This window comes from Schistocerca piceifrons, chromosome 7, assembly GCF_021461385.2.
Source record: "Schistocerca piceifrons isolate TAMUIC-IGC-003096 chromosome 7, iqSchPice1.1, whole genome shotgun sequence".
Taxonomy (NCBI): Eukaryota; Metazoa; Arthropoda; class Insecta; order Orthoptera; family Acrididae; genus Schistocerca; species Schistocerca piceifrons.
In genome coordinates this window covers 44172850-44198076 of record NC_060144.1, presented here as the reverse complement: position 1 = coordinate 44198076, position 25227 = coordinate 44172850, and the positions used below count along the sequence as shown (strand labels likewise).

Below are 25227 nucleotides of genomic sequence, written 5' to 3'. Positions count from 1 at the left end.
TAGTAGCGAAGATAAGGCTGCTGATGCTGGTAGGGGATATGTCCTGGAGGCAGATCCGGACTATCCACTCAACTGCATGACAAATACAGCGACTTGCCATTGTGTCTGGGGCCCCTAGTCCGGGATTTTGGCGAAATGGTTCCGCCCCCAAGTTGGTGATAACGCTGGATAATAAGCAGAGTACATTCTACACTACAGAACAAAGGGTCCTCGTGATGTGTCATTTTGGGAAAGACTTTTATAAATTAATAAATAACTTAGTTTTCGGCTAAAACCATGAATAATGTAGTAACTGTTGTGGAATTCATTTCGTTGACCATTGGGATGGGCCTTACGGCACAAGAGGCCAAATTTTAATCTTTAGTGAAGGACCAGTACTGTGGACATTGCCTTGTTTTCTGTGAAATTCACAAAGCTTACCTGGATCAATATGAATGTTTTGGACCTCTCCAAACTCCGCATATACTGATTATTGATTCCAACACGATTTTGCAAAACTGAACTTCACTGATGTCAAGTTACTTTATGTGGACACACCTAGTTTCATCTAGTTGGTGGAAGGATGCGGTAAATATGAGGTAATTAGGTGGAATTCCGTGGAATCTGACATAACTGGATTATCTAGATATGTGTTCGACAATCCTTACAGCATAACATCTCAGAGCAAGGAAGTTACCCACCTGATGAATGACTAGGCAAATGGCTCGCTGACTGTGGAGTTTTTAGGGCTCAGATCGAAGATGTGTGCGTACTGTATAGATGCTGGTGGCAGTCAGAGATGGGCTAAGCGTGTGCATCGTGCAGACTCATAGGCTCTCATGATCGCGGACTAGCAGGAGTGTCTGTTTGCTGATAATGACTCTCCTCATATTGTGCAGCAAGTAGTCCTTTAGTCGTAGGGCCATGAGGTGCATGCTGCACTGCAACTGAAAGTCAGATTGTCATACCATGAAGGCAAATGCTTCGTCTGTGTGGCTGGGATCAGAATCATACAGTTCTCACGCTATTCACCTGAGTGATTTTATGTGTATGTGTGTGCGATTGCAAATTGCGTATTGTTAAGTGTACCATGTACACCCTTCTTCTTGCACGGTATTTGTGCTTGTCTATGTATGTGTGGTTCTCCAGCTGCTACTGCTAGACCCTATACAATGTAAATACTGGAAACAAAAAGCATTATCTCCTCTCTTAGTATAGTGTATCTCTGCTAGTAATGTATAGTGTGTGTTGCTGTGAATATTGTATACCTAATAAGTTGCTGTTATGTAAATGAAAGCAGTCTCCATAAAAGCAACCTCTTTCTTTTGATTTAATGCATTGTTACTCATGTTAAAAAACATGAGCTAATTTGCTACATCTGTGTTGTTACTATTTCATCCTTTCACTATTAAAGTTATTGCAGGAGTTTAGCAAATATGAACAACTGTTTTTTAGAACATATTTTTTATTTACACACAGTCACTCATTTTCTACAGTAGTTGTTGTGGATTGGCAAGACAGCCAACCCACTAGGAGGAAGCCGAAAAGCACGCGTTTAAGCTCACGCAGGCTGGCGTGAGATCTGGAACAGGACACGGAAATGAGACTAGTAAAAAACGTACGTAGCTTCTGGAATACTTAACTTTAATCCATAATTGGTGAACATCGCTCTTGACGATACATGTTTTACAGCATCAATAGTGACTGGTAATGGCGCCTTGCTAGGTCGTAGCAAATGACGTAGCTGAAGGCTATGCCAACTATCGTCTCGGCAAATGAGAGCGTAATTTGTCAGTGAACCATCCCTAGCAAAGTCGGCTGTACAACTGGGGCGGGTGCTAGGAAGTCTCTCTAGACCTGCCGTGTGGCGGCGCTCGGTCTGCAATCACTGATAGAGGCGACACGCGGGTCCGACGTATACTAACGGACCGCGGCCGATTTAAAGCCTAGCAAGTGTGGTGTCTGGCGGTGACACCACAGTAGTGTTCAAATAATTATTTTTGTTGTGACTTGAATTTGAGCTGAATGTTATTAAGGCCTATTGTCGCAGTGACATACATGGAAATTCCTTCAGTAAATTCAGGCTCCGCTGAATTTATAATTACAGACTCAACAGTTACACTGTTTGGTCAAGGGGGAATACAGGCATTGACGAAATTCTCCCCACGCTCTATATTTATACAATTTTTGCACAAATACTCAACAAATTAATAATATACGCCCCTCTTACATGACAATGGCGCAGTCTATCTGTGGCTTTTGGTAAAGCGAAATACAACTCTTTAAGTTTGATAACCCTTGGATGTTTTAAATATACACTCCTGGAAATTGAAATAAGAACACCGTGAATTCATTGTCCCAGGAAGGGGAAACTTTATTGACACATTCCTGGGGTCAGATACATCACATGATCACACTGACAGAACCACAGGCACATAGACACAGGCAACAGAGCATGCACAATGTCGGCACTAGTACAGTGTATATCCACCTTTCGCAGCAATGCAGGCTGCTATTCTCCCATGGAGACGATCGTAGAGATGCTGGATGTAGTCCTGTGGAACGGCTTGCCATGCCATTTCCACCTGGCGCCTCAGTTGGACCAGCGGTCGTGCTGGACGTGCAGACCGCGTGAGACGACGCTTCATCCAGTCCCAAACATGCTCAATGGGGGACAGATCCGGAGATCTTGCTGGCCACCTTCTAGAGCACGTTGGGTGGCACGGGATACATGCGGACGTGCATTGTCCTGTTGGAACAGCAAGTTCCCTTGCCGGTCTAGGAATGGAAGAACGATGGGTTCGATGACGGTTTGGATGTAGCGTGCGCTATTCAGTGTCCCCTCGACGATCACCAGTGGTGTACGGCCAGTGTAGGAGATCGCTCCCCACACCATGATGCCGGGTGTTGGCCCTGTGTGCCTCGGTCGTATGCAGTCCTGATTGTGGCGCTCACCTGCACGGCGCCAAACACGCATACGACCATCATTGGCACCAAGGCAGAAGCGACTCTCATCGCTGAAGACGACACGTCTCCATTCGTCCCTCCATTCACTCCTGTCGCGACACCACTGGAGGCGGGCTGCACGATGTTGGGGCGTGAGCGGAAGACGGCCTAACGGTGTGCGGGACCGTAGCCCAGCTTCATGGAGACGGTTGCGAATGGTCCTCGCCGATACCCCAGGAGCAACAGTGTCCCTAATTTGCTGGGAAGTGGCGGTGCGGTTCCCTACGGCACTGCGTAGGATCCTACGGTCTTGGCGTGCATCTGTGCGTCTCTGCGGTCCGGTCCCAGGTCGACGGGCACGTGCACCTTCCGCCGACCACTGGCGACAACATCGATGTACTGTGGAGACCTCACGCACCACGTGTTGAGCAATTCGGCGGTACGTCCACCCGGCCTCCCGCATGCCCACTATACGCCCTCGCTCAAAGTCCGTCAACTGCACATACGGTTGACGTCCACGCTGTCGCGGCATGCTACCAGTGTTAAAGACTGCGATGGAGCTCCGTATGCCACGGCAAACTGGTTGACACTGACGGCGGCGGTGCACAAATGCTGCGCAGCTAGCGCCATTCGACGGCCAACACCGCGGTTCCTGGTGTGTCCGCTGTGCCGTGCGTGTGATCATTGCTTGTACAGCCCTCTCGCAGTGTCCGGAGCAAGTATGGTGGGTCTGACACACCGGTGTCAATGTGTTCTTTTTTCCATTTCCAGGAGTGTATATTCATGTTCCATGAAAATTCGAGCATTGCCTGACCATACATGTCTACTATAGGCTCATTATGACCAAACATGTGAATGTCAATAGGAGGATGAGGTGCATCGCACTCGTCTATCGCCTTCCACTCTATGAATTCCATCATACTACATAGGTCAGGGGAGACCTAGAATTTGCCTCATAACCCATGCCTTAATCCACTTGCCATGGCCATCAGGGTCACTGCACAATTCCTCCACCCCCACTCCAAGCTGGATGAGCGGGAAGAGGGACAAGAGGGATAAATGGCGAACGCGCCGTATTTAAATGGCAGTGCAGTCGTACTGCATACAGCTGAGTTTCACATTTGTCAACAACACAGGTAACAAACCAGACAAACTTCCATTATTACTGCATTTTTTGACACACTCAAGGCATACTATAATTTCGTCTGGTACAAACTGTCGGCAGATTGACAGTGACAATTGCAAGGAATTTTGCAGTCAAGTTCCCACGTAATTGCAACTTATTTAGTTCCATAATCGAAAAAGTCTTTCACGCACATATCCTCGTCGAAATATTTTATCGTATTTCATCTCATTATGGAGACGTGGAATCTCTCCCTGAGGAAAGCAACGTAGCTCTCCTGGAGAGTTTTAGAGTAAAACGAATTGTCTTTTAAAATGGGAATTTGGCTGCATATCAATCGGTTGCTTCTGTATATGCACAAGGGCGGGTTCAACTAAAACGGAAAACCGTTTCGAAAGCAGTTTTAAAAGAGATGTGAGACTATTAGTGTCCTGAAAATCTTTTAGAAAACCCTTCATGTAATTCTTTCAAGGCTACAAAGAGTTGTTTAAACGTCACAGGTTCTTTAACGCCTGTCAGCTAGGGACCGAACTGTGGTTTTCATCAGACTTTGTCACTTCTATTACGCGATTTTTTTAATGCATCCGCATCAAGGCACAAATAAGTTGTTTGTCACCTTGCAGTATGGTACTGTGGACAGTCTGCAGTCAAGTCCACTTAAAATGCGAGGTCTGCAATACATTCCGAATTTTATAATTTTAGTTCCTGCAGTCGTTTTGCTTAAAAAATTCAACGACAGCGGGCTTCAAATCGAAAAAGCTTTCCAAGCATGTCCCTTGACTTAATCAACGTACTTCGAAATAACACCGGGTGATCAAAAAGTCAGTATAAATTTGAAAACTTAATAAACCACGGAATAATGCATATAGAGAGGTAAAAATTGACACATATGCTTGGAATGACATGGGGTTTTATTAGAACAAAAAAAAACAAAGTTCACAAAATGTCAGACGGATGCCACTGGACAGCAAAACGTCAGTGATTGCTACCGTGACGGGTGAGAGGTACGCCGATATCTTACAGAATCGCATCATCCCCAGCCTGGCTGATAAACACCTGCTGGAACGTACGATGTTTATGCAGGATGCCGCTCCACCCCATATTGCTAGACGCGTGAAAGATCTCTTGCGCGCGTCGTTTGGTGATGATCGTGTGCTCAGCCGCCACTTTCGTCATGCTTGGCCTCCCAGGTCCCCAGACCTCAGTGCGTGCGATTATTGGCTTTGGGGTTACCTGAAGTCGCAAGTGTATCGTGATCGACCGACATCTCTAGGGATGCTGAAAGACAACATCCGACGCCAATGCCTCACCATAACTCCGGACATGCTTTACAGTGCTGTTCACAACATTATTCCTCAACTACAGCTATTGTTGAGGAATGATGGTGGACGTATTGAGAATTTCCTGTAAAGATCATCATCTTTGCTTTGTCTTACTTTGTTATGCTAATTATTGCTATTCTGATCAGATGAAGCGCCATCCATCCGGCATTTTTTGAACTTTGAACTTTTGTATTTTTTTGGTTCAAGAAAACCCCGTGTCATTCCAAGCATGTGTGTCAATTTGTACCTCTCTATCTACATTATTCCATGATTTATTCAGTTTTCAAATTTATACTGACTTTTTGATCACCCGGTATATAACGTCCCCATGCTCTTCATTCAGTTCCATCGAAAACTGTTGCAACAGACAGTGGAATAACGCGCGCGACTTCAGAAATTCATTTCAATATCTTCACGTGCTACTTGCCTATAATTTCAACATGAAGTGCTTCTTGATGTAAGTTACAATGTAGGCTGGTTATCAATCGTAAATTTTTGCTATTTCATTATCAAATAAGATTTTTAAATCTTTTGCGTGATGTTTTCACATGGTTTCCTAGGAGATCTCCAGTACAAGTCCATTGTGCAGCTGCGTAATAGGCGCCGAGAATTCTCTTTCCTCTCTTTTGTCACTGTTGTGTACATAGTTCCACGTAGTCAGTGCGTACACAACTTTCCCACTAGAGCGCGCCCCGCTAAGCACAACAGTGCAGGCGCAGCACTCGTCCATTTCCGCACTACGAGATGGCGCTGCCTTAGAGACGGACCAAATTCTGCTTCCGCCGATCTGCGTATTGATATGTAACGCAGCCAATGAGATTGCTGCTGACGTAGAACCTTTTCTCCTTGCAGATCACACTCGTGCAGTGATACCTGAACGCAAGAGGTATTAAACGAGTGTACAGATCTCCAATTAGTCAATCTGCATTTGTCTGCACCAGTCTGCATTTGTCTGCACCAGTCTGTACCAGTCTGAATTAGTCTGTACCAGTCTATAGTCAAGTTTCAGTCTGCTCCTAATAAGATTACCATATTCCTGTACATAGCCATGAAGATAAATGTATACACACTTTGTCAAGTATCAGAGATATGTGAGAATAAGATTAACGTACCAAGACCAAAGGAACTTCAGATTGTCAATTGTAAACAGCATCCAGAATCAAGTTACGTAATATCTACAATTTTTATTATTTTAATAAATGTGTGTGAAAATTAATCAAGTTCTGTTTAAAGTTGGTCACCGTCAATCTACTACTCTAAGCGCGCAAGTGGCATTTCTACCGTCTGACCTAACGGCGGAAGATAAACACGCCTCGATAAGACCACGAGACATATTGCTGACACTCGCCTACTTCGTTAGAGCGACAAGTCAAATAATCTGATGGTGTGGCTACCGAAGGTCTTACAGTACGCACACCACAGTCACTTACATTCATTTTTAAGGGTTTATAATGATAGATCGCTAGAGTGCCTCTTTTTGTGGAAGCAGCCACTGGCCCTGTGAACGTCCGTCGTACAGCGAACGAACGGCGAATGACGAACAGCGCTGTCACCACGATTCCGCAGAACTGAAGAGAGTCACGCCAGCCGAAAGCCGCCGTTCCGCAGCGCTAATTGAAACGTCACGCTGTACTGAGCGCTTCCGGGAGGGAGCGGGACAGGCCGAGCGTCGCCAGCGGCCCTTGCACAGTGGCCGCACGCCGATCGTCATGCCGTCGCCAGACGTGGTATAGACAGCCCAACTCATAGCACGAATACTGCAGTTTAGTGCCAACGCGTTGTGCGTTTTCTGCTTCTGTAAGTAGTTCAGCTTCACTGTCAGGTGCCAGATGTGCTTTCTGGATTCACTGACAGTCATGCTTTGGCGAATAACAATATTCTTGTACGACGTGGTTGCTGTGGCTGTGCTAGGACACAGTCATACGATACGACGTCCAGAACGTTGAGAAGACGTGAAGAATGACGGCAGGAATATCTGAGGGTCCTCGTTCAGCACGGGATGAACAGACAAAGTACCTGGTCATACTATGTAGGCTTTCACGGCCGGTATTGTCTCCACTTTAAAACTTCCGGGCTGATAGGCCGTGGTCGAAGTATAAAACTCTCCCCTGACGTTTCGTCTCCGACTGCGGGAGACATCTTCGGAGGTACAGCGGCGAACTGCGAAGAAAACTCAAGGAAGCACTCATTATATAGGCAGTACAGAGGGCGCCACTGTTGATCACGTGGCGTCGGCTATGAGATTGTATCTGGTAAATTCAACATTCTCGATTCAAAGTAATCGATCGTCACGCTTGCGGTGCAACGCTGACATCCAAATTTTATCCAGTTTAACACCTTCGTCATTCCTGTTAAAATTATTACGGTGTTTATCAATCTCGATAGCCTCTCTATACATGCGTGCATAATAATGCGAGGTTTTTGATATGGCGCTCGTCTCGCTGAATTTTATTGCGTGATCACCTTCCTGGTAAACATGTTCCGCTACGGCCGGTTTATCCGTGTGACCCAGGCGGAAATTCCTCTTATGTTCAACAAGACGAGTGTTCACACTTCTCTTTGTGACCACAACTACAAGAATTTTATACACCCCCGTGTGGCCAAAGGGTGTCGTGCATCTTTTGCCGATCTTAAATATTCTTTTATTTTCCTGGTGGGTCTGAAAATAGTTTCCACCCTATACTTGCTTAAAACTTTACTAATGAACGGAAGAAAAACTTTGCCCTTGGGCGACTGTTGTTCGTCGTTACTCCTGATTCTCTGCCTAGAGCGATTGCTCGATCTATATACTTGCTAGAATAGCCATTCTTCACGAAGGTTGATCGTAGTTGTACAATCTCATCTTTTAAATAAACAGGTCCACAAATTTTGTACGCCCTGTCTATCACGGTTTCCATTACACCTCTTTTTTGTCTAGGGTGGTGGTTTGAATCTATATGAGAATAAAGCGAAGAAAGACGAAAATAATATGAAGCATCCGGTCTGAGAACTGGGAAAAGCTTAACATCAAAAACTGTAATCACGTAGTAGACGAAGTTAAAGAATTCTGTCACCTTTTAAGCAAAATAACTCATGACACGGAAAGCAAGGAGGACATAATGTTGAGGACCAGTGGAGAAACTTCAGAACCATCATACAATATGCATTAGATGAGTATGTGCCAAGCAAGATCGTAAGAGATGAAAAAGAGCCACCATGGTACAACAACCGAGTTAGAAAACTGCTGCGGAAACAAAGGGAACTTCACAGCAAACATAAACATATCCAAAACCTTGCAGACAAACAAAAATTACGCGAAGCGAAATGTAGTGTGAGGAGGGCTATGCGAGAGGCGTTCAATGAATTCGAAAGTAAAGTTCTATGTACTGACTTGGCAGAAAATCCTAAGAACCTTTGGTGTTATGTCAAAGCAGTAGGTGGATCAAAACAAAATGTCCAGGCACTCTGTGACCAAAATGGTACTGAGACAGAGGATGACAGACTAAAAGGCCGAAATACTAAATGTCTTTTTTCAAAGCTGTTTCACAGAGGAAGACTGCACTGTAGTTCCTTCTCTAGATTGTCGCACAGATGACAAAATGGTAGATATCGAAACAGATGCAGAGGGATAGAAAAACAATTAAAAACGCTCAAAAGAGAAAAGGCCGCTGGACCTGATGGGATACCAGTTCGATTTTACACAGAGTACGCGAAGGAACTTGCCCCCTCCTTGTAGCGGCGTACCGTACGTCTCTACGAGAGCACAGCGTTCCAAAGGATTGGAAAATGGCACAGGTCTTCCCCGTTTTCAAGAAGGGACGTCGAACAGATGTGCAGAACTATAGACCTATATCTCTAACGTCGATCAGTTGTAGAATTTTGGAACACGTATTATGTTCGAGTATAATGACTTTTCTGGAGACTAGAAATCTACTCTGTAGGAATCAGCATGGGTTTCGAAAAAGACGGTCGTGTGAAACTCATCTCGCGCTATTCGTCCACGAGAGAGGGCCATTGACACGGGTTCACAGGTAGATGCTGTGTTTCTTGACTTCCGCAAGGTGTTCGATACAGTTCTTCACAGTCGTTTAATGAACAAAGTAAGAGCATATGGACTATCAGACTAATTATGTGATTGGATTGAAGAGTTCCTAGATAACAGAACGCAGCATGTCATTCTCAATGGAGAGAAGTCTTCCGAAGTAAGAGTGATTTCAGGTGTGCCGCAGGGGAGAGTCGTAGGACCGTTGCTATTCATGATATGTATAAATGACCTTGTGCATGACATCGGAAGTTCACTGAGTCGTTTTACGGATGATGCTGTAGTATATCGAGAGGTTGTAACAATGGAAAATTGTACTGAAATGCAGGAGGATCTGCAGCGAAATGACGCATGGTGCAAGGAATGGCAATTGAATCTCAATGTAGACAAGTGTAATGTGCTGCGAATACGTAGAGAGAACGATCCTTTATCATTTAGCTACAATAGGAACCCATGAACCATGGACCTTGCCGTTGGTGGGGAGGCTTGCGTGCCTCAGCGATACAGATGGCCGTACCGTAGGTGCAACCACAATGGAGGGGTATCTGTTGAGAGGCCAGACAAACATGTGGTTTCTGAAGAGGGCCAGCAGCTTTTTCAGTAGTTGCAGGGGCAACAGTCTGGAGGATTGACTGATCTGGCCTTGTAACATTAACCAAAACGGCCTTGCTGTGCTGGTACTGCGAACGGCTGAAAGCAAGGGGAAACTACAGCCGTAATTCTTCCCGAGGACATGCAGTTTTACTGTATGATTAAATGATGATGGCGTCCTCTTGGGTAAAATATTCCGGAGGTAAAATAGTCCCCCATTCGGATCTCCGGGCGGGAACTAATCAAGAGGACGTCGTTATCAGGAGAAAGAAAACTGGCGTTCTACGGATCGGAGCGTGGAATGTCAGATCCCTTAAGCGGGCAGGTAGGTTAGAAAATTTAAAAATGGAAATCGACAGGTTAAAGTTAGATATAGTGGGAATTAGTGAAGTTCGGTGGCAGGAGGAACAAGACTTTTGGTCAGGTGATTACAGGGTTATAAATACAAAATCAAATAGGGGTAATGCAGGAGTAGGTTTAATAATGAATATAAAAATAGGAGTGCGGGTTAGCTACTACAAACAGCATAGTGAACGCATTATTGTGGCCAAGATAGACACATAGCCCATGCCTACTACAGTAGTACAAGTTTATCTGCCAACTAGCTCTGCAGATGATGAAGAAATTGATGAAATGTATGACGAGATAAAAGAAATTATTCAGGTAGTGAAGGGAGACGAAAATTTAATAGTCATGGGTGACTGGAATTCGTCAGTAGGAAAAGAGGGAGAAGGAAACATAGTAGGTGAATATGGATTGGGGGGAAGAAATGAAAGAGGAAGCCGCCTTGTAGAATTTTGCACAGAGCATAACTTAATCATAGCTAACACCTGGTTCAAGAATCATAAAAGAAGGTTGTATACCTGGAAGAATCCTGGAGATAGTAAAAGGTATCAGATAGATTATATAATGGTAAGACAGAGATTTAGGAACCAGGTTTTAAATTGTAAGGCATTTCCAGGGGCAGATGTGGATTCTGACCACAATCTATTGGTTATGAACTGCAGATTGAAACTGAAGAAACTGCAAAAAGGTGGGAATTTAAGGAGATGGGACCTGGATAAACTGAAAGAACCAGAGGTTGTAGAGAGTTTCAGGGAGAGCATAAGGGAACAATTGACAGGAATGGGGGAAGAAAATACAGTAGAAGAAGAATGGGTAGCTCTGAGGGATGAAGTAGTGAAGGCAGCAGACGATCAAGTAGGTAAAAAGACGAGGGCTAATAGAAATCCTTTGGTAACAGAAGAAATATTGAATTTAATTGATGAAAGGAGAAAATATAAAAATGCAGTAAATGAAGCAGGCAAAAAGGAATACAAACGTCTCAAAAATGAGATCGACAGGAAGTGCAAAATGGCTAAGCAGGGATGGCTAGAGGATAAATGTAAGGATGTAGAGGCTTGTCTCACTAGGGGTAAGATAGATACTGCCTACTGGAAAATTAAAGAGACCTTTGGAGAGAAGAAAACCACTTGTATGAATATCAAGAGCTCAGATGGCAACCCAGTTCTAAGCAAAGAAGGGAAGGCAGAAAGGTGGAAGGCGTATATAGAGGGTTTATACAAGGGCGATGTACTTGAGGACAATATTATGGAAATGGAAGAGGATGTAGATGAAGACGAAATGGGAGATAAGATACTGCGTGAAGAGTTTGACAGAGCACTGAAAGACCTGAGTCGAAACAAGGCCCAGGGAGTAGACAATATTCCATTAGAACTACTGATGGCCTTGGGAGAGCCAGTCACGACAAAACTCTACCATCTGGTAAGCAAGATTTATGGGACAGGCGAAATACCCTCAGACTTCAAGAAGAATGTAATAATTCCAATCCCAAAGAAAGCAGGTGTTGACAGATGTGAAAATTACCGAACTATCAGTTTAATAAGTCACAGCTGCAAAATACTAACGCGAATTCTTTACAGACGAATGGAAAAACTAGTAGAAGCGGACCTCGGGGAAGATCAGTTTGGATTCCGTAGAAATGTTGGAACACGTGAGGCAATACTAACCTTATGATTTATCTTAGGAGAAAGATTAAAAAGGCAAACCTACGTTTCTAGCATTTGTAGACTTAGAGAAAGCTTTTGACAATGTTAACTGGAATACTCTCTTTCAAATTCTGAAGGTGGCAGGGGTAAAATACAGCGAGCGAAAGGCTATTTACAATTTGTACAGAAACCAGATGGCAGTTATAAGAGTCGTGGGGCATGAAAGGGAAGCAGTGGTTGGGAAAGGAGTGAGACAGGGTTGTAGCCTCTCCCCGATGTTATTCAATCTGTATATTGAGCAAGCAGTAAAGGAAACAAAAGAAAAATTCGGAGTAGGTATTAAAATTCATAGAGAAGAAGTAAAAACTTTGAGGTTCGCCGATGACATTGTAATTCTGTCAGAGACAGCAAAGGACTTGGAAGAGCAGTTGAACGGAATGGACAATGTCTTGAAAGGAGGATATAAGATGAACATCAACAAAAGCAAAAGGAGGATAATGGAATGTAGTCCAATTAAATCGGGTGATCCTGAGGGAATTAGATTAGGAAATGAGACACTTAAAGTAGTAAAGGAGTTTTGATATTTAGGAAGTAAAATAACTGATGTTGGTCGAAGTAGAGAGGATATAAAATGTAGACTGGCAATGGCAAGGAAATCGTTTCTGAAGAAGAGAAATTTGTTAACATCGAGTATAGATTTAAGTGTCAGGAAGTCGTTTCTGAAAGTATTTGTATGGAGTGTAGCCATGTATGGAAGTGAAACATGGACGATAACTAATTTGGACAAGAAGAGAATAGAAGCTTTCGAAATGTGGTGCTACAGAAGAATGCTGAAGATAAGGTGGGTAGATCACGTAACTAATGAGGAGGTATTGAACAGGATTGGGGAGAAGAGAAGTTTGTGGCACAACTTGACTAGAAGAAGGGATCGGTTGGTAGGACATGTTTTGAGGCATCAAGGGATCACAAATTTAGCATTGGAGGGCAGCGTGGAGGGTAAAAATCGTAGAGGGAGACCAAGAGATGAATACACTAAGCAGATTCAGAAGGATGTAGGTTGCAGTAAGTACTGGGAGATGAAGAAGCTTGCACAGGATAGAGTAGCATGGAGAGCTGCATCAAACCAGTCTCAGGACTGAAGACCACAACAACATATAAATGACCTTGTGGATGACATCGGAAGTTCACTGAGGCGTTTTGCGGATGATGCTGTAGTATATCGAGAGGTTGTAACAATGGAAAATTGTACTGAAATGCAAGAGGATCTGCAGCGAATTGACGCATGGTGCAGGGAGTGGCAATTGAATCTCAATGTAGACAAGTGTAATGTGCTGCGAATACGTAGAGAGAAAGATCCTTTATCATTTAGCTACAATATAGCAGGTCAGCAAGTGGAAGCAGTTAATTCCATAAATTATCTGGGAGTAGGCATTAGGAGTGATTTAAAATGGAATGATCATGTAAAGTTGATCGTCGGTAAAGCAGATGCCAGACTGAGATTCATTGGAAGAATCCTTTTCTTTTCTTTTTCTTTTTTTTTGTCATCAGTCTACTGACTGGTTTGATGCGGCCCGCAACGAATTCCTTTCCTGTGCTAACCTCTTCATCTCAGAGTAGCACTTGCAACCTACGTCCCCAATCATTTACTTGACGTATTCCAATCTCTGTCTTCCTCTACAGTTTCTGCCCTCTACAGCTCCCTATAGTTCCATGGAAGTCATTCCCTCATGTCTTAGCAGATGTCCTATCATCCTGTCCCTTCTCCTTATCAGTGTTTTCCACATATTCCTTTCCTCTCCGATTCTGCGTAGAACCTCCTCATTCCTTACCTTATCAGTCCACCTAATTTTCAACATTCGTCTATAGCAACACATCTCAAATGCTTCGATTCTCTTCTGTTCCGGTTTTCCCACAGTCCATGTTTCACTACCATACGATGCTGTACTTCAGACGTACATCCTCAGAAATTTCTTCCTCAAATTAAGGCCGGTATTTGATATTAGTAGACTTCTCTTGGCCAGAAATGCCTTTTTTGCCATAGCGAGTCTGCTTTTGATGTCCTCCTTGCTCCGTCCGTCATTGGTAATTTTACTGCCTACGTAGCAGAATTCCTTAACTGCATTGACTTCATGACCATCAATCCTGATGTTAAGTTTCTTGCTGTTCTCATTTCCACTACTTCTCATTACCTTCGTCTTTCTCTGATTTACTCTCAAACCATACTGTGTACTCATAAGACTGTTCATTCCGTTCAGCAGATCATTTAATTCTTCTTCACTTTCACTCAGGATAGCAATGTCATCAGCGAATCGTATCATTGATATCCTTTCACCTTGTATTTTAATTCCAGTCCTGAACTTTTCTTTTATTTCCATCATTGCTTCCTCGATGTACAGATTGAAGAGTAGGGGCGAAAGGCTACAGCCTTGTCTTACACCCTTCTTAATGCGAGCACTTCGTTCTTGATCGTCCACTCTTATTATTCCCTCTTGGTTGTTGTACGTATTGTATATGACCCGTCTTTCCCTATAGCTTACCCCCATGTTTTCAGAATCTCGAACAGCTTGCACAATTTTATATTGTCGAACGCTTTTTCCAGGTCGACAAATCCTATGAAAGTGTCTTGATTTTTCTTTAGCATTGCTTCCATTATTAGCTGTAACGTCAGAATTACCTCTCTCGTCCCTTTACTTTTCCTAAAGCCAAACTGATCTTCACCTAGTGCATTCTCAATTTTCTTTTCCATTCTTCTATATATTATTCTTGTAAGCAACTTCGATGCATGAGCTGTTAAGCTGATTGTGCGATAATTCTCGCACTTGTCAGCTCTTGCCGTCTTCGAAATTGTGTGGATGATGCTTTTCCGAAAGTCAGATGGTATGTCGCCAGACTCATATATTCCACACACCAACGTGAATAGTCGTTTTGTAGCCACTTCCCTCAATGATTTTAGAAATTCTGATGGCTTGTTATCTATCCCTTCTGCCTTATTTGACCGTAAGTCCTCCAAAGCTCTTTTAAATTCCGATTCTAATACTGGGTCCCCCATCTCTTCTAAATCGACTCCTGTTTCTTCTTCTATCACATCAGACAAATCTTCACCCTCATAGAGGCTTTCAATGTATTCTTTCCACCTATCTGCTCTTTCCTCTGCATTTAACAGTGGAATTACCGTTGCACTCATAATGTTACCACCGTTGCTTTTAATGTCACCAAAGGTTGTTTTGACTTTCCTGTGTGCTGAGTCTGTCCTTCCGACAATCATATCTTTTTCGATGTCTTCACATTTTTCCTGCAGCCATTTCGTCTTAGCTTCCTTGCACTTCCTATTTATTTCATTCCTCAGTGACTTGTATTTCTGTATTCCTGATTTTCCCGGAACATGTTTGTACTTCCTCCTTTCATCAATCAACTGAAGTATTTCTTCTGTTACCCATGGTTTCTTCGCAGCTACCTTCTTTGTACCTATGTTTTCCTTCCCAACTTCTGTGATGGCCCTTTTTAGAGATGTCCATTCCTCTTCAACCGTACTGCCTACTGCGCTATTCCTCATTGCTGTATCTATAGCGTTAGAGAACTTCAAACGTATCTCGTCATTCCTTAGTACTTCCGTATCCCACTTCTTTGTGTATTGATTATTCCTGACTAATGTCTTGAACATCAGCCTACTGTTCATCACTACTATATTGTAATCTGAGTCTATATCTGCTCCTGGGTACGCCTTACAGTCCAGTATCTGATTTCGGAATCTCTGTATGACCATGATGTGATCTAATTGAAATCTTCCCGTATCTCCCGGCCTTTTCCAAGTATACCTCCTCCTCTTGTGATTCTTGAACAGGGTATTCGCTATTACTAGCTGAAACTTGTTACAGAACTCAGTTAGTCTTTCTCCTCTTTCATTCCTTGTCCCAAGCCCATATTCTCGTGTAACCTTTTCTTCTACTCCTTCCCCTACAACTGCATTCCAGTCGCCCATGACTATTAGATTTTCGTCCCCCTTTACGTACTGCATTACCCTTTCAATATCCTCATACACTTTCTCTATCTGTTCATCTTCAGCTTGGGACGTCGGCATGTATACCTGAACTATCCTTGTCGGTGTTGGTCTGCTTTTGATTCTGATTAGAACAACCCGGTCACTGAACTGTTCACAGTAACACACCCTCTGCCCTACCTACCTATTCATAACGAATCCTACACCTGTTATACCATTTTCTGCTGCTGTTGATATTACCCGATACTCATCTGAGCAGAAATCCTTGTCTTCCTTCCACTTCACTTCACTGACCCCTACTATATCTACATTGAGCCTTTGCATTTCCCTTTTCAGATTTTCTAATGTCCCTACCGCGTTCAAGATTCTGACATTCCACGCCCCGACTCGTAGAACGTTATCCTTTCGTTGATTATTCAATCTTTTTCTCATGGTAACTCCCCCCCCCCCCCCTTGGCAGTCCCCTTCCGGAGATCCGAATGGGGGACTATTCCGGAATCTTTTTCCAATGGAGAGATCATCATGACACTTCTTCAATTACAGGCCACATGTCCTATGGACACTCGTTACGTGTCTTTAATGCAGTGGTTTTCATTGCCTTCTGCATCCTCATGTCGTTGATCATTGCTGATTCTTCCGCCTTTAGGGGCAATTTCCCACCCCTAGGACAAGAGAGTGCCCTGAACCTCTATGCGCTCCTCCGCCCTTTTTGACAAGGTCGTTGGCAGAATGAGGCTGACTTCTTATGCCGGAAGTCTTCGGCGGCCAATGCTGATTATTTATCAAAATTTAGGCAGTGGCGGGGATCGAACCCGGGACCGAAGACAATTTGATTATGAATCAAAGACGTTACCCCTAGACCACGGGTACCTAACGAAATGCAATCCGAAAACAAAAGAAGTAAGTTACGGTACACTTGTTCGCCCACTGCTTGAATATTGCACAGCAGTGTGGGATCTGTACCAGATAGGGTTGATAGAAGAGATAGAGAAGATCCAACGGAGAGCAGCGTGCTTCGTTAGAGGATCATTTTGTAATCGCGAAAGCGTTACGGAGATGATAGATAAACTCCAGTGGAAGACTCTGCAGGAGAGACGCTTAGTAGGTCATTACGGGCTTTTGTCGAAGTTTCGAGAACATACCTTCACCGAGGAGTCAAGCAGTATATTGCTCCCTCCTATGTATATCTCGCGAAGAGACCATGAGGATAAAATCAGAGAGATTAGAGCCCACACAGAGGCATACCGACAATCTTTCTTTCGACGAACAATACGAGACCGGAATAGAAGGGAGAACCAATAGAGGTACTCAAGGTACCCTCGGCCACACACCGTCAGGTGGCTTGCGGTGTATGGATGTAGATGTTGATGGAGATACTAAGCAGACTAGGAAAGGGAAAGATGGTATTCCTGCCAAACGAAAACTATTAGCATTAACGTAGGCCGTAATTCGAGAAAGAAATTTCTGAGAATTTAAGTTTGGAGCACGGCATTGTATGGTAGTGAATCACTAACTGGAGAAAAACGTGAACAGAGGAGAATTAAGTGTCTGAGATGCGCTCCTACAGAAAAATGTTGAAGATTAGGTGGACTGACATTGGTAAGAAATGTAGGGGTACCCCGCAGATTTGACGAAGAAAAGAACATACGGAAAGCACTGAGGAGAAGAAGGGACAGGTTGATAGGACTTGCCTTAAGACATCAGTGAATGACTTCTGTACTACCAGAAGGAGCAGTAAAAGGTAACAAATGTAGGAGAAGGAAAAGATTGGTAAACACCAAAATAAATAACGGACGACGCCGGATGACAATACTACGATATGAATAGGTTGACGCTGGGACCTTACAGGCAATGAAAAGGAAGATAACGTAGAGAAGGCCGAAATAATGAATTTTGTCGTCCAAAATTGTATCACCGCAGAATATCGTAATTTTGCTTACACGGCCGCTAATTAATATCATCTGAAATAAGTTAGGCAACGGCCTTGCCGCAGTGGATACACCGGTTCCCGTGAGATCACCGAAGTTAAGCGCTGTCGGGCGTGGTCGGCACTTGGATGGGTGACCATCCAGGCCGCCATGCGCTGTTGTCGTTTTTCGGGGTGCACTCAGCCTCGTAATGCCAATTGAAGAGCTACTCGACCGAATAGTAGCGGCTTCGGTCAAGAATATCATCGTAACGGCCCGGAGAGGGGTGTGCTGACCCCACGCCCCTCCTATCCGCATCCTCCTCTGAGGATGACAAGGCGGTCGGATGGTCCCGGTCGGCCACTCGTGGCCTGAAGACGGAGTGCTGAAATGAGTTGAAATTACACACAACGAGCTCAAGACCCTATTAGGACCAAAATCATTTAATCGAACAACATTTATTTTCATCTCAATCTTTATTATAATACAATAATTTCATAGGATTATTCCAGTACATTTTCACTACGGTCGCACATTTCGTGGCAACACTGAAATGGCAAATGGCGCAACAGGAAAGCAACTAGCTGAAAAAACTTGCTGTCCAGCAGCAGCAGTTTATCGATGGTCCTGCAGTACCGAAGGGTACCTAAAGACGAGAAAAGCGCAAGTCACTCCTGTTTCGGAGAAGGGTCGTAAGACAGATGCACATAACTGTAGGCCAATATCGCTGACGTCTGTATGCTGCACAATTATGGAACATTTTGTGTGCTCACATATTATGACGTTTTGGAAGCCGAAAATGTCTTCCGTAGAAATAAATAAGGATTTTGCGAAAAGAGATCTTGCGAATCTCAGCTCGCTCTGTTCCTCCAAGATATCCACAGTGCTGTAGACATCATCGCTCAGTTAGTGGAGTTCAGGAAGTCGCTTGACGCTGTCCAGCACTGCCGTTTAATGAAAAAATTACGAGCTTACAGACCAGTATTTGCGACTGGATTCAAGTCTTCGTTGTGGAGAGAACTCAACACGTTGCTCTTAACGCGAAAAAGTCGACAAATATGATAGTAACTTCCCAAGGAAGAGTGACAGGACGTTCTTTACAATATACATTGTAGCGGTGACCCCGTGTCAGGATTTTTAGTGGGGGTGGAGACACAGCAGGTGATGTGGTGACGCTGCTGGTGTAGGAGGCCGAGTTCGGGAGCTGGTGTGGGCCGCTGTCATTCGCTCTACGGCGTCAGTGGAACAGCAATATCTGGAAACATGTTTCACACCGGTGAGTCGGCCGTACAGAGTGTCTTTTCCAGCGCGGCGGAAAGAGCACTGACTCGCACACTCGCTTGCAACGCGGAATGCGTACGTAGCGGCGCGTCGCCTGGCTCTGTCAGTTGTGCGGGTGGGGGCCCGGTAGCTACGCCGCGCTGGCGGCCCCCACAGGAGTCTGCAGGCGCGAGCGCTGCCGAAGAGGAGCGTGCACTTAGGCCGGTTCCCACTACAGCGCGGCAGCGGCAGCGGCAGCGGCAGCGGCAGCGGCAAGCGTTTTCCGCTTTGACGCGGCGGCTCGCGGAATTGGCGTTCCCCCACCTGGAAGCGGCAGACACTAGCGGTAGCCAATGACGGACAGACACTGAGGTACGCGGCGGGACCCACTGAAACGCCCGGTGCATTTGATTAACTACATCTTACACCTGCATGAAGGAAAGACGAAGTTTGGTGAAGACATACCAATTTTTCATCTTATGTGCAACATACTCTTTCACATATTTCACTATTCATGTTTTCTCATTTCACCATCAACAGATTTCATGACTACCGTTCATGATTGTTCACTATCTCCTAACACATTGAAACAATGTACGGTAAAAGAGATTATTCAGATACTTAAGCGCGACAAAAATTTAAAATTTGATACGGTAACAGGTACACGAGACCAGTAAGAACGCAAAGGCTAGGGGGAAGGGATGAAAGTGGAAGCCACCTGATAGAATTTCCCACAGAGCATAATGTAATCATCGCCAGCACCTTGCTTAAGAATCACGAAAGAATAATATATACTTGGAACAGAGTTTTCGAAACCAGATTTTAAATTATAAGACATTTCCCGGTGAAGACGCAAACCTACAATAATTTATGGGTTACAGAGCTGCAGTTTACAAATAAAGAGACAGTAAACGGTAGCAAATTAAGGAGATGGAACTTGAATAAGTCAAGATTGGATTTCGATTGTTCGGGGGGAAGAGACCAAACAGCAAGGTCATCAGTCTCATCGGATTAGGGAAGGACGGGAAAGCAAGTCGGCTGTGCCCTTTCAAAGGAACCATCCCAGCATTTGCCTGAAGTGATTTAGGGAAATCACAGAAAACCTAAATCAGGATGGCCGGACGCAGGATTGAACAGTCGTCCTCCCGAATGCAAGTCCAGTGTGCTAACCACTGCGCCACGTCGCTCGGTAATAAGTCAAGACCTACAGTTTATCGGTAATCTTAAAGTTACCGTAATGCAACCACTGACTGAAACTGAGGATGGAATCCGCCAGAATACGAATGGATATCTTTGAGAGAAGAAGTGGTGAATGCAGCAGAGTATGTGAACGGGAAAAAGGTACAGTAGAAATCGTTAGATAAAACGTGATGTATTAAATTTGACAAGAGGGAAGAATATAAAAATGCAGCAAATAAAGTAGGCCATGGTAAATAGAAATGTCTAAACATGACGTTGCCAGAAAGTCCAAAACCACAGCGCGATTTTGCACTTGGAAAACACAGGAGAATGAAAACGAGAAAGAAGAAAGAAAACTTTGTTCAAAGGAGAAGCAACTGTCAGGAGCTCATTTGGCAGGCCAGAAGTAAGCAAATAAGATTGGCAGCGCGGTTCTGCAGCGCGGCACATAGCTGCGGCAGCGGTTCGACTTGGACAAACCGTGACGCAGACCCCGCCGCGCCGCGCCGCTAATGGCGTTTCCATGGCAACCACGCCGCTGCCGCGCGGTTTTGACGCGTGGCAGCCCTAGTTGGAACCGGCCTTTAGGCTGCAGCTGCGCAGGGTAGTCGTGCGGTCTGGGGCGCATTCTCACGGCCCACGCGGCTCCCCCCGTCGGAGGTTCGAGTCCTCCCTCGGGCATGGGTGTGTGTCTTGTCCTTAGCGTAGGTTAGTTTACGTTAGATTGAGTAGTGCGTAAGCTTAGGGACCGTTGACCTCAACAGTTTGGTGCCATAAGACCTTACAAAAAAGTTTCAATTTACTTAAGCGGCTGTCACTGACGGCGGGTGCGCTGAAGTGGCAAACCCAGGTCCCAGATCGTACTACATACATCCAGGGAGCTCGGTACTCAGGTGCAACGCCCGACTGGTTGCAAGCGGAATGTTGCAGTCACCCAAGGGAAGGCACAGGCTGAGGCACATCTTCAGTCATGGCGGCGACCAAGTGGCAGAGGCAACTTGCAGCGGCCAAGCTGGTTGGCTGTGGTCTCGGTGGCGAAGTCTTCTCTTGGCTGTAGGCATCACGTCACTAGTCGCCAGTCAGGTCATTCTGTAGCTAACGAGGCTGCCATTCCGTCAGAACCAGAGGTACAGTTGGGATTACCAGGCACTGAGACCGAGGCTTAGTAAACGGTTGTATTTAATCTGAACGCAACGTCATCGCGGCCGGCGATTCGGTCACCTGCCCTCGTTGTCTGGAGGTGTCGGCAGACTTGTCCCCACCGTGGTGTCTCGTTTATTGCCCGTTCCCTTCACTTTTGTGCATTCCGTCCGTTCTAGGACGCCATGGAGTGGCTGAGTCTGATGGTTACATGTTACGGCCCCGCTGTGCAAGGCTCGCGAAATGGCGATGCAGCGTTGACGCTTCTTGGTTACTTCTTGGCTCGATGTGGCGTTATATTATGAGCGGCGCTCTGGCTTCTGCAGTATAGTTGTGACACACGGTACGGGCCGCAGCTGATTCTCTGCCTCCGCCTCAAATAAACACTTTAAACATTCATTAGAGCTCCTGGGGATTGAGTTTGCTGTGCAACAATACAAATGATCGAGTAGAAAATGTCGATAGCTCCATAAGGTTGTTCGCAAATGATGCAGTTGTCTGCAAGAAGGTAGCAATGCCGGAAGAGCGATTTGCAGGAGAACATGCAGAGGATCGGTGAATTGCATAAGGACTAGCAGTTGGCCCCGAACGTAAATAAATGCAACATGTTGCATACAAATGGGAGAAGAAATTCGATGCTGTACAACTATGGTATTGCTAAATTGTTGGAAACAATATCTGCCGTAATATGTCTTGAAATAATATCCTGGAACGAAGTTAAGTGGAATGACCGTGTAATACATATTGTAGGAAAACCACCTGCTACACTAATATTCATAGGAATAATCTTAAGGAAGTGAACTCACTTACGAAAGAAGTGATTACGAAACAGTTTTTCGCCCGGTTCTTGAGTATTGCTCATAATATTTGGACACATGCGACGTAAGACTAATAGAAGAGACAGAGAACATCCAATGGAAAGCAGAACCTGAGAGTAGTACAGAGATACTACAGTATCAGGTGTTACAAGAGAGCCGTTGCGAATCACACAGTGGTTTGCTATTCAAATTTCCGAGAGATTACGTTCCAAGGAGAATCGGGCGACATACAGATTTCTCTCACACAGGTCTCGCGAAATGACCACAGTGGGACATCTGGGAAATAAGAGGTATAGTACACAGCTTTACCGACAATCATTCCTCGACGTGGGAGTGTGCGATCAGATAGTGCATCCAAAAGAGCTCTCCGCCACACACCTCAAGCAGCTTGCGCTTTGTTGATGTAGAAGCGTAAACAGTACGTTCGAAGTATAGCTTTACGAGATGATTGCAACAAAATTTCTCTAGCCTTTCTGATATTTAAGCGGATTTACTGACGGAAGAAATTGAGAACATTCGCAAACATAACAATAAGCAAGTAGTTTATGTCACACTAGCATAATAAGTAGATCAACAATTAACCGTAAATCTTAATCAACAGATTACACAGTCTTATCAGGGAACGCCTAAAAAAATTGGTTTAAGGTAGAATCAAAATTATCCCTCGCCAGGAATCGTTGAAGTGAGCACCTGCCACAGCGAATTTAAACATTCAAGGAGGATTTCCTATGATGCTGTAGGCAAATATCGAATATGGAGTACTCGATGTGGTCGTGACTTGATGCAGACAATGCCGATTACAGCTCCCACGTGAAGAAAGGGTCGTTGTAAGGCTCAGAATTGTTGGATCTGAGTACAACTTGCCCCCTCCTCTACAGTCACATGGTCATGGCTAAACTCCGGATCCTACTGACTATAGTCTGTAGTCTGTGCACAATGCTTTGCCGTCCTGTGAACAATGTCTCTGAGCATAGTTTTTAGACACTCCTGTTTGAGGACTGTGTATACTGTAAATCCTCCTGGTGGTTTCCCATACTTTTGTAGAACAAGTGGAACTGTTGATGGAGTCCTGGAACGTCTGCCACGACCTTTTCTTACCCTCCTTAATGACACATCGTGCCTTGGCTCTTATGACTCGGAAGACTGTGATGTCGTCTGCCATCGAAGATCTGCACGCCTGTCCAGGATTGCTGAGCAGCACATCAAAGTACAGATTGCCTGCCAAGATGTCCTGAAAGAGATGGATAAGTCATTTGACACAGCGCATTGGGTTGGGGATACAAGGCGGGATGCTTAGGCAAAGGAAAACTGCCTTAACAGGGTCAGGAGCTTAGGGGCTACTGATACACCCTCTTCATTATTTTTTGCCCGTCGACAACACCTTCTGGAGTCCACCCAGTTTTCAGATCCTCCTGGGGAATATCCACCAGATCCCTGCAATTCTCAACACTTTTCCTGAAATTCAAGGTGGTGTGCAGCTCAATTCTGACGGCATATTACACAAGGCACTGAGCTCTCTGAAGGTTTCTAGAGTTTCCACCAACAGTCACCCACTACACAACCACGTGCCTGCGGGCAGTGCGTTCCAAGTCTTATTGAAAATAGAAGGAATCTTTGTCGAAGCTGCCCTCAGTCCTTTTCACTATTAAAAATACGTTCTGATAATCAGCATGCGTTCTACTATTAGCGATTAGACTTTTGAAACTGGTTCCAGAAACATAAGGACTGGCGACACGAGCGCTCGTATTTGACTGTGTGTTGGTATCTATCAGCAGCCTACACTTTGCACTGGGAGGAAAAGATAAAATTTCGAGGGTTCCACCTTAGCCTCGCCTAGGAAGATGAAAGTCCACATATACAATGCCCCATTTGCCTAGGTAAGGTACAGCTGAGGTGCAGCAGGTTCGCCAGAGGTTGCCCACTAATGACCCAAACAGCCAAGCATGTCACGGCGCGCAGCATACCTTCATACTAAGGATTCTTTATAGAGATTTTTACCATCCTTGCGACCCAAGCGGTGAAACCAATACCGCCATTCCCTGCGCCACACAACGCTCCACGGCTGCGCCGCGCGGTAGTCACTGAAGCAAGTGCAGAACTTACAGTGACAGAGGACTGGCGACGCTTACCAGTCTGAAGCTCAGGAATCCTGAAGTCACCGAGCACGTACCCGGCAAATGAATGCTGAACCACTAAGGGTGCCATCATGCCATCCGGCCACGTTCTTCACGACCATTCAGGAAATCCTGATATCAGCAACAGCATATCGTTATCATCAAGGCCACCCTGACGCCCCCACAACGCTCCTTCCTGCCCTGCTACCTGCACTCCTACACCCCCCCCCCCCCCCCCCCCCGCCCTGGACACTTGAGAGTGCACACCCATAGACCGCTAGTCAATGTCATCACCAATGGCGTGAAAGTTGAGCGAAGCAGTTTTAGTATGACAGCTGTATGTACTTGTAGGATGTTTCCGAGCAATTTGCTCTTCATTCTCAGTGCTCGGGTACTTGTTATATTAATTCTTCCCCCAAGAGAATACAAACGACCTGACGACGTGATGCATCATGCATCACGTTGATGTACAGTCAGGATCTCACACACATGACAAACATCAGCGTAGTGCCATATTAACGTCCGTAAGTAATTTAGAGCTCAAAAGGACCTGGAGTGCACATGAAAAATGCGCTGTTGCTCTTCATTCGAGGTCTCTGCTCTACTCTGAGGAGGCCAGGCACTGTAGTGACAAGAAGAGTGAGATGTTCTGACAATAAAAAAAAATGTCGTCATATAAGTAAGAAGCGAATCGTATGACATGAAATGTGATAACAGGGCATGGTGATCTGGAAGTAGTAGCTACTGAACCCATGCAAGCAAAACAGTAAAATATCTTTATATTACGCAACATCCAGCTTCTATATGAGAACAGAAATTACATTTGACAATCAATACCATCA

General features: G+C 44.9%; 1 pseudogene; it reads left to right on the top strand.

Moving 5' to 3' along the window:
* The first annotated feature begins 17941 nt into the window (after positions 1-17941).
* On the top strand, positions 17942-18059 carry LOC124709191 (annotated as a pseudogene).
* Positions 18060-25227: the final 7168 nt, after the last annotated feature.